Genomic DNA, 5,052 nt, shown 5'->3' on the forward strand with positions numbered 1-5,052 from the left:
CACCAAACAAACAAAAACAAAACCCCACAAACAAACAAAAAACCCCACAACAATTAATTCTGATGATCTCATTCAATAAGTAGATATTTTTAAAAGACCTGTCGTCACCCTCCTCTCCCACCCTGCCCTCTCTCCTCAGTTCTTGGTCTAGCTCACAGCCAAAGGCAAGGCAGGGGAGGGTCTGACTTGCACAAGAGTAACACCAAGCCTGCTGCTCTTTCTACAACCCGGACAGAACTACAAATGGATTAATGGCCTATACCAGCATCTCAAATCTTATTAAGAAATACTCTGTGCTATCTTCTCCTGCCAACTGCATCTTCTCTACCACATTATATACAGTCAATATTATGGGAAGAATCATTTGAGTTATAGGAAGATCTTTGAAGACAAGGGCCAGGTCACTTGTCCCAAAATATTTTTGATGAAGTCAGATGAGAATTTCTGCAGCATTAAAGTTCAGTCCTGCCCTGCTCCAGAGCCAAAAGTTCTCATATTTGCAGAAAAGCAACACAAGGAGGGCAATTATCCACAGAAAACACACATCTTTTCTAATAAAAGAGTATGATTTATCATATTGCAACACCAGTAACAAATCTATATGAGACTTCATGCCTTAATATATAGGTAGTTAATATACTCAGAAATCAGTATGATTTTAAAGTGAAACCGGGTTTTAGTAATGGAGAACTCTTCTAATAATTTAAATACATCTGCTTTTTTTATTTTTTTTTTTTAAATCTGATTTGTTTATGCTCTTTATTTTGTAAAACCAAGAGAAATATAATCAAAACAGTGGCCTGGTGCTTGTTGGAGTAATCATAAAAAGGAAATAAACAAGTTAAATGCTTATCGGAGCATATTGGTAAGAATAAAGAATCTAACAATACTTTACTTCTTGGAAAGTAGGAAAAGGAGGTAAGTAAAGGGCTGTGGGAGTGTTTCACCCTGATCTGACAGATCCATACTTTAGAAAGCCATCAGCAATCTCTACTGCTTGCTATCATCACCCTCCTCTGAGCTATCCCAGGGATGCCCAGATCAGCAGACAATTTCTTGTCCTCCTCCCTCATCATGATGTTGATCCACAGACCCCACCCTTCTTGGGGGAGCTTGCTTTCCACCAACCCCAGGGCCTGATCCTGCCTCCTCCCCACAGCTAACTGGTCATGGATGATTCCCTGCTATGACCACTAAGATCATACAGGGGTAGGTGAGGATCAACTGTAAATCACTAATACATCACTGACACGTCTTCACTTTATCATCTTGAAATAGAATGAAGAATCAGTGAAGTCCCATTATAGATGTAAGAAATGACTGCACTCTCTCCTAAATGCTCACAACTTCCTCCAGGATGGCAAGGTCTTCGTTTTTTTGAGCCAGTTTGGTGTTGGGTTTTTTCCCCCCCCACCAAACGCTCAGGCAGAGAACGGAGCAACCAAACCATGTTCTGCAATTCTTTTATACTCACTGTTTATCCCATGGGGTACAGACAATCAATCACTGTGGCTTGACAGCATACAATATCACAGTGGTAACACAGAGATGACTGATAGCCAGGTGTCACCCACATTCTCCTCAACAGTGCCTCATCATTCATATTGAATAGCCTAAAAGCTGGTGAGAGGAGCTACCACTTTTCTTTGGAGAAGAATTAACACACAAGCCTCCAAAGCATGTATTTGCATCCGTGCATACTCCTCATACTTAATCTCCAATCTGTTTTGCCATGGTATTTTCAATATTAAACCAACAGACCTCAAGATTACTGCCTGTTTTAGTCAACCACACAAAGTCATATAGTTCAGCATGCTTCCCCCCCCCCCCCCACATAATGACATTTAAAGATAAATTAAAGACTATAAAACCAAAATATGTTGGGGTTAAAAGAGCTTCCAAATAAAATACTGGCATTTTCTATCAATAGCCAAGAACCCAGTCCCACCTTCCCCTTTTGCATGTGCATGTAGCCTTCAGCAACAGAAAAACACCCTTTTTTTCTGACCAATGCAAGCAAACAGAAAAAATCATGAATGGTTCCCATTAATAACTTGAAAAATGGATGCAGGTTTATTCTAACAGTCGTAGATGTTCAGCTGCTAAACTATTTCTTGAATAACCACACATCAGGACTTCGCAGCAAAATAATAGCCAATCAAAAAATCTCTCCTCGCTGGTTTTGTGCTGGATGAAGGGTCTTCAAATAAGCCCTCTAATTTGTATTGTCTTCATTCACTGTGCAATATACAAGGCAATGAACTAATCATGAAGACAAAAAAGCAGCTTTCATCTTAACATTATTTCCAGGAATTTTACCATGTGTTTCCCCCTTTCCGAAGCTAGCATTCATTTTTATTTTTTTTAAGCTGGCTTTCCTGAATGAGTAACATCAAAAGAAAACCAAACAGGACTGCATTCTTGAATTTAGTTACCAAAAAAAGCCATTAATCTGAATAAAAATATACGCTGTCAAATGGGGCCAGTGCATTTGAAGTCTTATAAAAGGATTATGAAATTGATAAGTAACCCACTGATACATATATTTAGCACATGAAGTAGTAAGAAATACACTTCAAAAATTCACAAACGTAAGTTATAAAATCCTAATGCATGTTTTATAAATCCTAGGCTGTTACATATGCATTCTGTAATGGTAATATTTTATTCTGTAAAGTTTCAGATTCTTCATGGCAGCACTACATTAATATATTTTAATTCTACAGTTAGTAATGTTGGATACCAATATTTCTCCAATTGTCACAAAAGTAACAGAGAAAACAATGGTTTTAGAAGATAATGCTCTTCAAGCTTTTTTATCGCCAAATGTAATTCCTAGACACTAGAGGGGGAAAAAAAAAAAGACATTTTAGCATGAAAAGGGATTATTGTTTGCCCAATGAGCCTGTGTGGAAGAACCTAATGCTGACAACAGTATTTACAAGATGATATACTGAAGGATCAACCTTTATTTTTTTCTGTGGTGTAATATATTATTCCAGTAATACAGTTCTAGCCAAGATAAAGATTTGCTTTATTCTTAATCTCACTAGTATTAATTTATTTTACAATACCTTAGAGTATTCTAGGCATTTTAGATCTCCTTCAATAAGACCTACACCTTGCCAGATGCTGCTTCCAAATGAAGGCTGATTTATGTCAACAGCATACAAACCAAAGGGCAGACAGCTGAGAGACCAGGACAACAAGTTTAAGAGCATTCTCAAATGGAGTGAAAAGACTTAAACTCAGATAGAAAAGAAGATATGAGAAAGGACATGAATTAAATAGTGAGGCTATTAAATGAGAACTCTTGTCTAGCATGAGGTACTCTAGTTTAAAAGCAGATACATACTGCAGCTAATATGTGGCAGGTATCAGGAGTGGATCTTAAACACAGGTTGCTGAATGAGTAACAGTAATGAGGTTTTTAGGCAGGTCAAGACAAAAAAAGAAACTAAGCTCAGAGAAAAGCAAAACCAGATCTCACCCTAGACCAAGTCAGGACAAGCTTTCAGACAGCAGGGCTTCAAACTTAGGCTCTGGAAAAGATCAAAACTGATCACCTGGTTTGTGTAGGTTTGTTGGAATTATGCTACACAATACAAGGATGTGTGACTCTGGCACACTGAACGGGCAGCATAACCAAAAAGAAAGACATTATCATGGCCCCACAACATATGAGTAAAAATGACCAGAAGAACCAGGAAGAGGGTCACAGAGGACAAAAGTTTACCTATATATATATATAGATAGATACTGCATATTACCTTAATAAATTCTAGTGGGAAAAAACCCCACCGTTTGTTTTCACTGTATTAAGTTCAACATTATCCCACAAATTGTTCATGTAAAATTTCTTTATTCCATAAAGAACAGAAAATTCTAAGTACTATTGCTTGTGCTTGGATTACTCAGTGTACTTCAAACACTTAGACGCGCAGTATGTTTCTTACCAAACTGCGCATGCACAAAAACACATACATATAAACAAAGCAGCCAAATCGCAGGCTTTTAGGGTGTCATTAATGCATTTTTTAAAATCTGCTCAAGTATTAGTTATTTCCATCATGCTCTCTGCTCTGGTATGAATTGCATTCGTGCACATTAGCATACCTATTGGTTTTGGCTGGGATAGAGTTAAGTTTCTTCACAGTATCTGGTATGGGCTATGTTTTGGATTTGTGCTGAGAAGTGTTGATAAGTCAGGGATGTTTTCCTTACTGCTGATCAGTGCTTACAGAGTCAAGGTATTTTCTGTCCCTCACCCCCCGCCACCAGCGAGGAGGCAGGGGGTATACAAGGAGTTAAGAGGAGACACAGCTGGGACAGCTGACCCCAATTGACCAAAGGGATGTTCCATATGGCATGCAGAGTTAGGGGGAGAAGGAAGGGAGGGATGTTTGGAGTGGTGTTTGTCTTCCCAAGTAACTCTTATGTGCGATGGAGCCCTGCTTTCCTGGAAGTGGCTGAACACCTGACTGCCCATGGGGAGTACTGAAGAAGTTCCTTATTTTGCTTTGCTTGTGTGCCAATTAAACTGTTTTATCAATTAAAGTGTCTTTATCTCAGCCCATGAGTTTTCTCACTTTTAGCCTTCTGATTCTCTCCCCATCCCAGTGGGTAGAGAAGAGTGAGAAAGCAGCTGCATGGGGCCGAGTTGCTGGTGGGGGTTAAACCACAAAGCTTATCCCTCTGATTCCTTTTCTGCACTGGCCACAGACAAGCAGCAGCATTTGCAGGAAAAACAACACAAGCTGCCAAAAGTACTGCCCCCAAAATGCCAATTATAATCATAACTACATAACACAGCTCAATGGTGCCAAGATTCCTCCTTCTCCTTTCGCTACCCCCTATCCCTCTCCCTTTATTTTATTTCTATCCCCGAGGCAAACACCGCCTCCAATCCAGGATTTCTGTGTAAAATCTCTATCTGAACTAGGATTGACAGAGAGCAACATGAATCTATTCAGAAATCATGCTGAGTAATCTAAACTGCTGTTATTTTTAACTTCAAAGAGGCACCCTAGGGTACCTGTCCTCAAAAAAAAA

This window comes from Empidonax traillii, unplaced genomic scaffold (genome assembly GCF_003031625.1).
Source record: "Empidonax traillii isolate 1590-97213 ecotype Southwest subspecies unplaced genomic scaffold, ASM303162v1 scaffold1516:size99892, whole genome shotgun sequence".
Classification (NCBI taxonomy): domain Eukaryota; kingdom Metazoa; phylum Chordata; class Aves; order Passeriformes; family Tyrannidae; genus Empidonax; species Empidonax traillii.